This window comes from Cavia porcellus, unplaced genomic scaffold (assembly GCF_034190915.1).
Source record: "Cavia porcellus strain 051 isolate PalLab524CR breed Dunkin Hartley unplaced genomic scaffold, mCavPor4.1 scaffold_3, whole genome shotgun sequence".
In the NCBI taxonomy this organism is placed as follows: domain Eukaryota; kingdom Metazoa; phylum Chordata; class Mammalia; order Rodentia; family Caviidae; genus Cavia; species Cavia porcellus.
This window is the reverse complement of record NW_026947486.1, coordinates 53,677,870-53,692,900: the sequence shown is the minus strand read 5'-3', so window position 1 is coordinate 53,692,900 and position 15,031 is coordinate 53,677,870. Positions and strand designations below refer to the sequence as shown.

The 15,031-nt window shown below is 36.1% G+C and overlaps 1 pseudogene; it reads left to right on the top strand.

Annotated features, from left to right (window-relative positions):
* The first annotated feature begins 653 nt into the window (after positions 1-653).
* Positions 654-2,681, top strand: LOC100724203 (ras-related protein Rap-1b-like; annotated as a pseudogene).
* The last annotated feature ends 12,350 nt before the right edge of the window (positions 2,682-15,031 follow it).

The following is a 15,031-nucleotide window of genomic DNA, read 5'->3' as shown; positions in this document are numbered from 1 at the left end:
CTATATTGTCTCAGCAGATCTCATCCGACTCTCTTAGAATCAAAACCTCATTGATCATCAAGATCTTGGTGGTGAAGGAACTGAGAGAAATTAGAATTTCTACCTTCCAAAACAAACCAACAACCCAAGACAAGATGAACTCTCAGACAGATACTATGTAAATTTAGATTTCATGCCCTCTGATATATCATATTTTGTGTTCCCTTTACTTGAGTAAGCCAAAATTAAAGATTTTTAAGAAAACAATGATTCAAACATCAAAAACTCGCTTTAACATTTTTTGAAAATCATGGGGTGGAAAATACTACTTTTCTCTTTCTCTTATTTGTAACTGTTCTGAACAAAGAATTAACAATGTACCTCAATTCATGAACTTAATTTGTTTTATGATTTTGAAAAAGATTATGTTTGTGTTTGTGTAAGAAACATGGCCAAGGTAGAGTCTGTCACCTGACTCAGTTTGCAAACAGAAAATTTTGAGATACCACCAAATCTCACCCAGAGTCAGGCATGTAAACCAGCCCTGAGTGGCAGCAGCATCAGTAGGAGTGCCCTGGCACCAAAAGCAGTGACCCAGAGGGATCATGGGGTGACTCTGCCTGTGGCGACCTGGTGACACTGTGAGAGAGTACTCTGTTTGATAAGCTGATATCATGAGTGAGTATAAGCTAGTCGTTCTTGGATCGGGAAGCATTGGAAAGTCTGCTCTGACTGTACATATTGTTCAGGCATTTTTTACTGAAAAATATGACCCTATGGTACAAAAATTCTTTTTTTTTTTAATTTTATTTAAGGAGAAAAAGAAAAAAAGCAGAGAAAGTGTACAAGTTATACAGATTTACAGAAAAAAATAAACAGTAGGAAATCACTAGTTAATGGATTACATATTGTCATCTTAGAAATAATTGTTCAAGTTACAAAATTAAAGCTTATAAAGTGTATATTCCAATAGTGAGACTGCGAACAGTTCTATTCAATGATCCAACAAAACTCAGTAATATCATTATCTGTCTTATACACTTAAATATACATGCAGTTATATCATTTAGAGCACTTTCTTTTCCTCTCTTTTGTACAATGACAATTACACATTTTGGGTTTTGTTGCTCCCACAGTTCTTATTATTTTTTTGGAAGAGAGTAGAACCAAATGTGACATAACAGAACAGAGTCAGTCAGATCAAAAGGGTGGACATAATAGATAATATAAAAGCATAATACAAGGTGATCAACAATGGTTACCATAATGCCTCCTGCTATCTCTAATAGAATTGCCTATGTCATCAGTTATAATAAAATTGAACAAAACAATAAAGAACAAAACTGGCAAAACCAAAGCATTGGAGACATTACAGGTCTTCAAAAGTAGATAATAGTCATCCAGAATGGGCGTCATAATGAATCCCACAATCTTCACAGCTGTTGCCTAAACTTTCGAACCTAGTACTATCAAGCAAAACAGAGTAGAGGGACATCAGTCAAAACAAAATGGTGAGAGCAATACAGGGCTTTAAATCAAGATAATGGAAAGTCAAAGAGGGTTACTATAATATATCCTGCTTTTTTATTTATTTTTCCCTTAATTAAAAAGATAAAAATAAAAAAGTAAATAATAAAATGGAGATTGAGATAAAAGAGGGCATAACAGCAAAACAGCACAGATCAAAACATAACCATTTAAGCAAAATAGTGTTTCACCACAAGATAATCCCAACATAAAAATAGTTACCATATTGTCTCTTTCCTTGAAATATTTGAGTATAACTTCGTATACTGTAGCATCAAATATATCAAAACAATGTAAAACCATTTAAGAGAATGACAGTATTACAGAGTATTTAGAATCAACTAACAGAAAATGAACAATGATTTCTGTATAATCTCCTTGTCTATAAAAGTTTTTGCTTATACTATCATACATAATAAACTCCAATAAGATACCACCTGTTTAGACCAATGGAGAAAGAAGAACAAAAGCTTGATGAGACTTCAAAACAAGATGATACTAAATCAGTATTACTTATTAAGATGTCATTTTCTCCAAAATAGCTGTTCCTATCATCCAATGTTCTCTGCCTCATTTCTGTTGAGCTCTTTTTCTGTCATTAGTTGTCAGTTTGTCTTCTTCATTTTGTTTTCTACTCCATTCATTGTGGCCTCTCTGCCACTATTTCTGGATTCTAGAAAATTCTTATAGAAAGCAAGTTGAAGTACATGCACAGCAGTGTATGCTTGAAATTTTGGATACTGCAGCAACCGAACAATTTAGAGCAATGAGAGATTTGTACATGAAAAATAGACAAGGCTTTGCTTTAGTTTATTGCATCACATTTAATGATTTAAAGATCCAAGAGAAGATATTCTTCGAGTTAAAGACACTGATGATGTTCCCATGACTCTGGTTGGTAATAAATGTGACTTGGAAGATTAAAGAGTTGTAGGAAAGGAACAAGGTCAAAATCTAGCCAGACAGTGGAACAACTGTGCATTCTTAGAATCTTCTGCAAAATCAAAAATAAACATTAATGAGATCTTTTATGACCAAGTGTGGCAAATTAACAGAAAACTCTAGTGCCTGGGCAGGCCTGTAAAAAATCATCATGTCATGCCTTGTTGCTCTATATGCATTACCATTTGGAAGTAAAGATTGTGCATTTATCCAACAGGGAGTCATGTATTTAAATTGACCAACATAAGGTTACAACTACTTTGAGGTGGCCAAATGTAAACCAAAAGCCTTAATTCAAGTGGTGCAATTTTGTATAACTTAGCATCAGTAATGCAGTAAGTTTGGATTGCTGTGCAAGGGCTTGCATTATAATTACTTGCCACTTGAATGTGTTTTGTGTAATGTTTTAACAGTGCTAGTAAGTAAATATGTTTACATTTTTTTTAAAAAAATGTCAAATGCTTCTGCTTGTGAACCAGATTGTTTGTAAATGAAAGTGTTTTTGAACCAAGATAATGTTACAAGCAACTCAGTTACATAGAAATATAATTGAGAGTCAGACAGGGCTGGACCCTCAAAAGAGCAAGTGCAGAAAGCCAGATACCTCGCAATTGGGGGAAAGAGTGATACCTCCATTGTATACCAAAACTCAAGACAAAACCTAGATTACATGCACCACATATTCCTTAAGAATAAGCATCAGAAATTGCTATTGTGAGCAATTAATCTTATTGGTTGAGCATAGTTTTGTTCCACTAATATAGGGGTATAAAATTCTCAACATACTCTATGTCCCATCTGAGTCATGTTATCTAAAATTCAAGAATGAACTTTAGGAATAATGGAGGTTAAGAACAGAAATTATTTTTTGAGAGAAAGAAACCTTCTGTCTGCAAAAGACAGAGAAAGAGATCCAAGTGGGTTACCAAAAATCTCATTTTCTAGGAATTTTATAGAGCAAAACCACGAGTTGAGGTCAGTCCAAAATGGGAACTCACATGGTAGGCATAAGGTGGGATAGAACTACTTTCAACCAAGATTTATTGCTCAGAAAAAATTGAATAAATTGGAGACAAATGGGAACATGAGTCACATACTCAAGCAGGCATACATAAAGAGCAGTGACTCTTCCTGAAGTGGGTTGGGATGTTGACTCCTGGTGCCCTCAGGGTGAAAAAAGAATTATTTAGAATATCAATCCTTAGGATATGGGTGTGTTTGCTTGATCTTTTGTCTTGAGGTTTGGCCTACAGTGGTAGGTGTCTGTCTTTTCCAAAGTTGCAAGGTATCTGTCCTTCTGCACTGGGTCCTTTAAGGACCTAGCCCTGTCTGTATACCTATAATATTTTTATCTAATTCGTTTGACTGTAATACCACCTCATGTTCACTTTGTGAGTTCCCATGTTTTTTCCACCTTAGACCTAACTCATTTTGTGATTTTACTCTATTAATGTCCCTAGAAAGGACAGAATCTTTGGCAACCCATTCAGAAAGACTTCTGTCTCTCTCAGAACTTTCTTTCTCTCAATAAATATATTCTGCTGTTAACCTCCATTATTCTTAAAATTTATTCTTCAATTTTAGAGAACATAATCTTGTATTGGACATCTAGTAGATTGAGAGTACCATTCCCCTATATCAGTACTGCTATTTTTTTAAAATGTGGGTTATGCATAAGAACTTATATGAAAAATATGAAAACATATTTTTCATGTGAGAATTGACACATCATTCCTCAACAAAATCAGCTTCATGCGTAGGCAAAAATGCAGAAGTCTAGATATGTTGTGGTGCAAATAAAGTTTAAAGAGATGGATGTTTAGTACCACCATTAGAAATGAATATTTTATAGATATTGGCTAATAAAAATATATTAAATACAAATATAAATGATAAATCCTAGAAGTAAAGATGATATAATCATTACTATTTGTAGATTATCAAATACTTAAAAATGTATGTACCTAATTATTTAAATTTTCAGAAATAGGGAAAGTTCAATTAAATTATAAAAATAAATATAAAACTATTCACAATAAATTAATTTTTATAAGAAATTACATAAAATAAGGTGACTTCTGCAAAACTATAAGCTAACTGTAAACAACTTTTTCATTAAATACTGGATACTTAACAATAAAAATGTTAATGGATTTTTGTACAAAACCTTAGATTTATTTTTTTTTGTAGTGCTGAGGATTGAACCCAGGTCTTTGTGCATGCAAGGCAAGAAATCTATCATTTAATCACACCCCTAGCAGAATGATTCTAAAGATAATCTTTTCAAATTCAGCAAACAAAACAAATCTAAAAAGTAAGGGCAATTGGAGAAAGTGCAGTAACTCTAACCAAATACTCAGATAAGTTAAGAAGTTATAGTAGTGAACTATATTTTAATATAGGACTTATTCAAATGTCTGTGTAGCTTTGGAGTAGATTTGGAGGCATAGGAACCAGTGTGAAATAATAAATTTACTATAAATGAGTATGAAGATATAGGATTATATAGAAAATAGTCAAATTAGAGATTTTTCTTGTACTTCGTTACATATTTGAACTAAGAAATATCAAGGAGTTAAATTTAAACTTGTATATAACAAAGTGCCAGCAGCAAAATCAAGAGATAATTTTCATTTTTAAAAAAGTTACAACAGAAGTAACTAAGGAAAAATTTAACATGCTCAATGGTTTAGATTTGTTTCTACCTCAAAAATTCATATGTGGAAACACTAACCCACAATGTGACTGTGTTAGAAGATGGGATTTTATGAAATAACTCATGTTCAACAAAGTCACATTATTGAGATCCAATCCAGAATGCCTGACATCTTCATTAAAAAACAGAGAGCATATACTGACTTAAATAAAAAATGTAAAAAACAGGGAAATGGTGGATATCTACAAACTAAGAAGAAAGATAACAGAAAAATCACGACAGTGATTTCAGATTTTTGGAGGACTAAGAAAATAAATTTCTTTTCATTTTTTCTAAAGTCAACTGAACGGTTCTTGTCCCAGTATAAATTACTGTGCAATTATGGCAGTATCCTAACATGACAAATTGCTAAAGTGGGAGCTCCTACCACCTCCTTCTTTTTCTTCACCTGGAATTGCAACTCCCTTTCCTGTTTGCACTGCTTGGCTTGAGTGATGTGGAAACAAGGTAGCAGCTCACTGACCATGAACACTGGTGGAGTTCTGAGGAAGACCAGGAAGGGGGTGAAAGTTTGTTGCCCTAGTATGAATTACTGTACAATTATGGTGGTGGTCTAACATGGAGGAAGGCCAAAGCAGTAGTGCTTTCCATGTCCTCCTTCTTCTTCAGCCCTAATTGCAACTCCCTTTCCTGTCTGCATGCAAAGAAATTCCAGTTTGTTCTTCACATATCTTCAATGTCTGCCACATGTGCCACTTACAGTCAGAGATCATATATCCCTCTGCCTCTCTGTATCTGGTCAAAGGAGATAGCCAAACCACCTTGGGTTGTGTGCTCCTTTCCATGTCCTCAATAAACCTATTCTTTATTTTTTTTTTTTTTTTTTACATTTCAGTTCTCTATTGTATCAGAACACTCTAACATTTTTGGCACTGTGGCTCAGATGGGCAGTGTGCATTGGCTCCTGGTAGTCACTCCCAATTTAAGCTCCCCTGCCTATAAGCTACTTTTCCTTCCTCTGGAACCTGATTATTTGCCACTGCTAGCCTACATGCAACACCAGCCTTCCTCCTTCATCACAGGTGAAATGCCATGCAAGGTTTTCTGTTTCTGTGTCTCAGTGAATAACAGATTTCACATTCCTTGCTTTGCTGAGGCAAAGCTATTTTCATCCTAAAAATTTGAAAGCTTCATCAGAAAAACTATCCATTGTCATTCCTGGAAAGAAATAGCAGTTTTCAGCTTCCTTGGGCTGGACAGACTGAGGCAAAACTGTTACCCTCTTGTTCATGGGGACCAATTCCCTGCAATCTCAGAGATGGCTAGTAAGAATGGGTGCTGGGACATTCCTTGTCACACTTCTAAAACAGGTGATGACTTCTTTTGATAAGTGTTATCTAGGCTCTTAGCTTAGCTCTAGTTCAGTCACAAGAACTATTTCCTGTCCCCCAAAAAACATACTTCTTGGGTGCCTGGTTCATAACATTGATGCTCTTGGTCTCAAAAAGGCTGTAAAAACCAAGAAGCTGATTCTTTTGTCACAAGGGTAGCAAGTTGTCAGAAACCCCTTATTTTTAGGATTTTTTTCACTTTGAAAACATGTCCTTTTCTCATTCTGTTTTGTACGGTGGCCCAAAACCTTATTACTCTGCTTTACCAGAATCTATCCCTTCCTCTCCAGAAGATCCCTTAGATGATGTCCCTCCTGTCTTTACTGCTCCTCTCCCATATACCAAGATCCAAACAGCTCAGAGTTTTCAACCACAGGCCTCTGAGCCCCTATTTCATTGTCTTCCCTTTCCTCACCCACAGTAGTCACTAAGTCTTCCTTTACTTCCTCTCCACTCTCTCAAACTCATTTTCCTCAGCTTGAGCCATCTATCCCATCAGATGTCCCCTCTTCTTCTTTGCCCTCTGCTCCTGCATCATCATTCTCCCTACCACCTCAACATATCTGGTCTCTGACTAATGAATAAGTACTGAGTTTCAACCACCTAGCAGGCCACATAGTTTTGACAAGCATCTTTTGGTCCCATACCACACAATCCTCAGCAGCCATCTTGCTGCAGCTCACATGGAGGACAGCCACCATCATGTGATCCTCCACCATGGGACAGTGTGCCACCATCTTGTGACAGGTCACAGGGTAAATGCTTGCCATCTTGCAGTCCTTAATCATGAGACCAGCAGCAGCTACCATGTTACAGGCCACATGATGGCCAGACATCATCTTGTGCTTCCCTGATGCGTGGTGATGAATGGCCCATTTTGTTGTCAAGCACCAAGTAATTGCCCACAGGGAGGTTGGCTACTCAGTGACCATCTACACTGTCCATAGTTCAAATTGAACAAATATATTTGAGTGCATTCTGATTTGTAAGATGTTTGTCAGTTGTCTGTGTATCTGTTGTCTGTTTTTCCAGTTTGTTTATATTATACAGATCATCTATCCATGTTTGTCCATTTGTCTGCTATGTAGAGAGCAGCTCATTTTTATTTGAGCTACAGTCTTATCTCTTTCCTTTTTCTTTTGCATTTTGAGATCATTTATTCAAGGTTTATTTGGGTAATAAATTTTAAAAAGCATGCTTCCACCTAGAGTGCCAGTTGGTCAAAATGATGTTAAAATTGATTAAACACAATCCCTTGGGGTGAGAAGAAATTGGATAAGACTTCAAATTGATAGATAAAAAAGTAGCTGACTGGTGACTTAACCAGTACTTATTCATTAATCAGAGACCCTCAAAAGTTCCATAGCATTACTGGAGACACTCCAACTAAAATTCTTATAGCTAAGACAATTCATTGTTCCTGATCTTATGGTATACTCATGACTTAAAATATAAAATTAGGATTGCTTGTGATGGTCAACATTTTCTTTCAGATCCAGAAATCTGTCTTTTTCTTGTGCTCTAGCCAGGAGATTCAAGTCAAGCCAAAATGAGGTCACCAGTCAAATGATAATCTCAATGTCAAAAATTTCTTCAATGACACCCTATTAAAGGACAAAAATGTCATCTCAAGTATTAAAAATCCTATGGTTAACAGAAAGTAGCATTTCCATTTAATGTTCTATGTTACACTTACTGTCTCTTCTATCAATCTTTCCTTCTGAATGTTTCTTTTAAATTCTTTTTACTGGGATCCACCAGATCTTTTCCAGAAAAAGGTTATATGGTGCATATTGAGGCCATAATAAACTATACCCAGCAGACCTTAAATGACACCACAGCTGATCTCTGTCCTAAATAAAAAAGACGAAATTAAAAAAAAAAATAGGCCATCCTACAAAATCAGATGGCATTAGACATACTAATAGCACTGGAGGTACTTACAGAATTGGAAAAACTAAATGTGTATATGACAAATCAATGACATGTCAGTTTCTAAAATTCCCTGCACCTTATCCTTACCCTCCTTATGGGAAGCCATTAGCAGAATTATATTCATAATTATCCTGTTGATTATATGGTCCATGCATACTTAATTGATTCTTTGCCTTTGTCTCCTCTAGACTTAAAGCTGTACATATACCCAAAATGAAAATGCCTGCTATCTACTGAGGGCTGCTAGTTAAAAGCTCTGCAGAGTATCCCTGGCTGCTGTTGAAAACTTCAACCCCCGTCAGAGTGGAGAAGCCAGATCAGTCATCACACATTACCCTTCACAGCAGTTTGGGTTACTTCTTCAGAGGAAAAAATGGTATAGGCATCTGAGTCAGTTAAAAATATTAGGCAATCAGAAAGGGCTAAGGCCTCAAAGGATCCAGCACAGAGGACAAGATGTCTTGTCACCTTGAAGGAGACTGATCCCTCCTGCTGTGGGTCAGATCCCAAGACAAAAACTAAACTGGCCCTCAAACCCCACAGAGTGACCTTCTTAATATGGCATTTTGTGTTTTCAACAACAGAGATAAAACTAAAAAGGAATAAAAATAACAATCTGATCTTTTAGCAGAGGTACTTAAAACTCTAAGATAGGTAAACCAAAACAAGGTGGAGCTGCCTGAGTTCCTCCTGGACCATGCTTCAAGTGCAACATGGAAGGACATTGGGCAAGAGAATGCCACTCTTACAATCTCAAGGGCCATTGGAAGAAAAACTGTCTAGCCACCATAGAGGAGTTAGGCTATCCTCTAACTCCTTGTCCTCACAGAAGATCTAATCACCACCAAATCCATCATTGGATAATATATGTGGACTTGTTGGTGAAGACTGATGGGGCTCAGGGCCCACAGTCCCCCTTAGGGTATCCTTTTCAGAGCCCCTAGTCGTACTGGAGGGTGCAAATAAGACGCTCTCTGTATTTGTAGACACAGAGAGCATATATAGTGTTCTTCCTGAGTTTTCAGGCTGTTATATTAAATCTTATAGGCTTTATCGTGGGTGTTGACAGCCAACTTAAACAGCCTTTTCAAAGCAGGTCCACTCCATGCAGGTTCCAAACTCTCTTCTTTATTCATAGCTTTTTGATAATACTAACATGTACCACACGCTTTTTAAGTACAGATCTCCACCAAAAGCTTAACTTTTCCTTTACCATCTTCTCCCCACAGCTCTCACCCTCTGAGCACCATCACAATGTGCCACAAATATATTCCTTCCCTTCCCTTCTTCCCTCTTCGATCTCATAGTTTGAGACACCTCCAATCTAAACCATGCTACTCATGCTATACCAATTTTAATTAGGCCCAGGGATCCATCAATTTTTCAATTGTTCTACAGTTTTCTATAGCTTCCAAACATTTATGAAGATGCAAACCTATAATTAAGCATCTTTTAGACAATGGTTTTCTCAGATGTACTAATTCACCACACATAATCCCATCTTACTGGTTCTCAAGCATAATGGGATATATGTCTGATACAAGACCTTATAATAATCAATGATGCTGTTACCCTAATTCACCAGTGGTGGCAAACTCTGATACTATCCTCTCTCATGTTCCTCCATCCACCACTCATTTCACAGTCCTAGATCTTAATAATGACATTTTTAGCAATCCTCTACAACCTGATAAGATTCCTTTGTGTTTATATGGACTGATGCAGACACTCTCAGGTCTCAGCAACTTACTCACACATGTCATTTCTGTGTTAATACCTCACTTCAGAAATATATACCACCATTTCCATTCCTGCTCAACAAGTTCATCAACAAACCCCTGGTCAGGACTGGAAGATAGATTTTACACAAGTGCTCCACCACAAAACTCTTAAATATCTTTTTACCTTTGTCTGTACATTTTCAGGATGGATAGAAGCCTTTCCTACAACCAGGGGTAATATTGATTTAGTTGCTAAAGACCTGTTATAAGAAATCATTTAAAGGTTTGGTCTACCTCATATTATCCAGTAAGACAATGGTCTAGCCTTTATTTCTCAGATCACTCAACAGGACTACAACCAAAATGGACTGGCCCCTGTTAGTTTTCTAGTGCAATAGAAAATTGAAAAGTAAAAAAAAAAAATAATAATAATAAGAGGTTTATTGAGAACATGGAAAGCAGCTAACATGTTGGAAAGCTAAAGTGGAACATTTACCACTTCTTCATTCTTCTTCAACCCTAATTGCAACTCCCTTTCATATTTGCATTCGAAGAAAATTCCTATAAGTTCGTGACACATAATCAGTGTCAGCCCCATATGTCACTTCCAATCAGAGATCATATATCCCTCTGCCTCTCTGTATTCAGACTAAGACGACAGGTCAACTTCCACAGGTTATGTGCTCCTTTCCACATTCTCAATAAACCTGTTTTTTTTTTCCTTTCTTTCTTTCTTTTCTTTTTCTTTTTCTTTCTTTCTTTTTTTTTTTTTTTTTTTTTCTTTTCACTTCTCTGTTGTACTGGAAAATTCTAACATCCACAAGTCTGGAGAATTTTTTATGCAGATTCAACAAAGTAACACAGTGATCAATAAATTAAAAAAAATAAGACACAAAAAGGAAGACAAAATGGTAAAGATCCTCAATCTTATAAGTATTTAGAGAAAACCATATTCAATTAAAATATCAGATGAATGTACAACAGTATTTGCTAAAGGTATTTGTGGTGATGTTGTTCATGATACAGTAAATGCTATAACCAATCTAAATATTAAATAATGGGGAAATAACTTAATTCATTAGCATAAATTCTAGACTTGTATATGTAACTCCCTCTCAAAACTTTCCAGTAATTCTTAGTGGGAAGCAATATTTCCAAAATGAACACATAAATTAAAATTAAATTTTTGAAAGTTATTGTTGTGAGAAGATTTAGCAGGAAATCTATACTTATGAGCACCTGTTTAAGTATAGAAATCAGTGTTCATATTAAATGCTGAATATCAAACATTTGATTTCTACTGTTGAAATTAAAAATCTGTTATTCCCACTGTTTATCTCACTTAGTCTTCCATATTCTCTTGACCCAAAATTCCTTGTTTTCTCTCTCATAATATGCATCAAATCTGTCAACAAATGCTTTTAGCATTACCTTCAAAATATGCAGATCCAATAACTCCTTATGATCCCTAAACTACCAATTTAATCCAAGTCACAAACATCTATTGTGTGAACTCTTTCAAAATCTTCCTTATTTTTCTTAATGCTTCTTCTCTTACTGTGTGTGTGTGTGTGTGTGTGTGTGTGTGTGTGTGTGTGTGTGTGTAAGAGGGATTGAACTTACCTCATACTTGCCAGGCAGGTGCTTATGTCACTTAGCTAAATCCACAGCCCATTCCTTTACCATTTTATCATGTATTCACTGCACAGCACCAGCTTGAGTCTTTTTAAATGCTAAATAATATAATGTTATTTACCTACCTAAAATACTCCAATGTCTTTCCATCACATTAAGAAGAGAAATTAAAGCTCCAATCCATTCCAATAAGGGCCATTTTTAATCTATATAATATCCCCTTTATTCAGAGCATTCCAAAATCACAGACTTTTTGGTGATTACTTCACATTGCTACACCAAGGGATTTATATTTGCCATTTACTTAGCCTACAGTGTTCTTCTCTCAGACATCTGCAAAGTTGGGTCGTGAAGTGGGTTCATAAATGATATAGGAATCCAAGAAGCCAAATTGATAAATTTTGGAATTTTATTAACTGAGATCAGTGACCACATGAAAACTCCTATTTCAGAGTCAAAATAAGTGGCTCTGAACTGGAGGGTTACAGGACAGTTAAATCAGAAAACCACAAAGCAAGACATCCTGTTGGAGACAATTTAGCTGGAATCTTACATTAATTTTGGTTGACACCTGTATCCTGACTCTTTCTTGAGAACATTAATTTTTTCACTCTTGTGGGTGCAGATCATTTTGATTTTCTCATGGGACTTGTATTCTGAGTAATTTGTCACTCTAATGGGTCAAATACAGGGCATGAGTAAAATACTGGGCACAAGATGGCATCAGTCATACCAAGCTACAACGGGTAGTTTGGCTATTTCCCTAGCTTCTCTGAGAACAATATATAACACTTAACTCTTTTTAGCCTGCTGAAAACTGACCTTAGTATCAAAGTCAAGACAATTTACATTCTACTATAGAGATACTACTGAAAGTTACTACTGAAAGTTAAGAGATACTACTACTACTACTGAAAGATACTACTGAAAGTTAAGAGAATTAGCTTTCCTGGAAATCTGTGATAGTTTACATTTTGTCTTGCCAGCAACCAATAACTGACTAATATAGGGATATGAAATGCTATATTCTTAATTCCAAGTAAAATAAATGTGCATTGTTATTTGTGGTCTAGAATCTGGAACAGATTATATTTAATTTAAAATCAAACCTTTCCCTTGAGTATTCCTATGCCTGAATGAAGGTGCTCCCTCAAAATATCAATTTCTCAAAAATTCCACGTTAGATTTGTTTTTGACATAAGTACTAATCCTCAAGTAGGATTCCAGAATACAGTTTTAATTGCTGAGTGGTCACTAACATCAAATTAGAAGTGGTAGATGGAGTAAGTACTACAGAAATAGGGAAAAGTCCCAAACAAGTAGATGCCTGGTATCCGATCATGTTCTCTAAAATCAAAGAATGAATTTTAGGATAAACGGAGATTTTGAGAAGAAAGTATTTGTTGTGAGAAAATAAGTTCTGTTTGAGAAGGACAAAAGGGTTCCTGAGTGGGTTGCCAAAGTCTCTGTCTTTTCTAAGGATTTTTACCAAAATGTGAAGTAGGTCTAAGCTGTGGAAAATGTGGGAACACATGAGGTAGGCTGGCATGAAGAGGGACGGAGATATGGTCAACCACTAAGATTATAACTGCAATTACTCAAGTAAAATTGATTAAATCAGAATTAAATTGGGAGGTGAGTTTTGTAGCAACTGAGCATGAATGCAGAATAGGATCTTTGCTGGTTAGGTGTTGGGTTAATGGCTCCTGGATTCCTCAAGGTGATTGCTATTTATAATAGAAATACAGAATGTTTATACTTAGGGTGTGGATGCATTTGCTTGACATTTTTTCTTGATGTCTGGGCCATAGTGAGAGGCAATTGTCTCCTCCAAGGTTACAAGATATCTAGTCTTCTGCACTGGTTCTTTCAAAGGCTCGGCCCTGTTTGACTGCCTGAAATATTTCTCACTAACCCAGCTGCCTGTAACACAACCAGTCCCCAGAATGCAAGGATGAATACACGTCTGGCTTTTGTAAAATACAAGTGATTAAAGGGGAAAGAAAATATCAACCTGCTACACTTCCAAAATAATGAATTCATGTTCTCTAAAATTAAGGAATGAGTTCTAGGAAAAATGGAAATTAAGAGGAGGAAGAATTCACTGAGATAAATAAAGCTTCTGTCTGAGAGGGATAGATTTGGGTCCAGAAATTGGTCAGGCCACTGATTCTAATTTGCAAGCATGTTTTATTGTGCAAATCCACAAGATGTGGTGGGCTTAAAGTGGTACGGAACTATATTCAAACAATAAAACTTCATGTATAGTCTCTTAGGTAATATTAATTCAGTGGCAAACCATAGGGTAGTTGTAAAATGGGATAAAACTGTGGCCAACCAATAAGTTTACAACAAGTATAGTTGCTTGGGTAATATTGACTAAAATGGGAAGGGGCTGGAGTTTAGCTCAGCAGCATAAGCGCCTGCCTTGGAAGCAAGCAGTCGTGAGTTTGATCCCCAGTACCGATAAAAAGGAAAAAGACAAAAAAAAAAAAAAAAAAAAAAAAGGGTCAAATGGGGAAAAGTCACTTAGTAAAAACACATGGGCAAACAAAGATTTTACTGGAAGGGGTAAGTTAAGGAGATTTGGTCCTGCACTCCAAGGTGATTGATATCTCCTTAGAATATTAATCACTATTGTTCATCACTAGGAGAGGTATAAGGGTGAAATGTTTTTTATTTTGAAGTCTGGCTTCAGTGAATATGCATCTAGCCACAGCTGCTGTCTGCATTGACCTCTCAAGGGCCAAGCTCTGTCTATCTACAATATTTCTACCTAATTTAGCTCTCTGTATTATTGGGATCTGAGTGAATAGTTAAACTGTGGTTTTTGGATTGCTGTTGCTAAGCACCATCAATGATGTTGATCAAAGAAAATAATTGCTTAATTACAAATATAGAACAATAAAAGAGTGATAGGGCTTCCTTCAAAGCATTTTGAAAAGTCATCCATTTCCTATAGCCTGACCACAGACTGCCACACCAGTTAACTCTATGAGACTGAACACCAAAGATTGTTGAATTTTCAGCCTAGGCAAGTGATGCCAAAGTAAAGGGGCAGAGAGAGAAAAAGTGAGGACTTAAAATTTCAAATGACAATTGTTAGAATTTTCTGGCACAATACAGAAGTAGAATATAAGAAAAAGTGAAAATGGCCTTTTTATTCAAAAGACAGGGAGAGGAGCCCACCACAGGCAACCGTTTGGCTTTCTCCTCCAACTGGATATAGGGGTACAGGGTATATG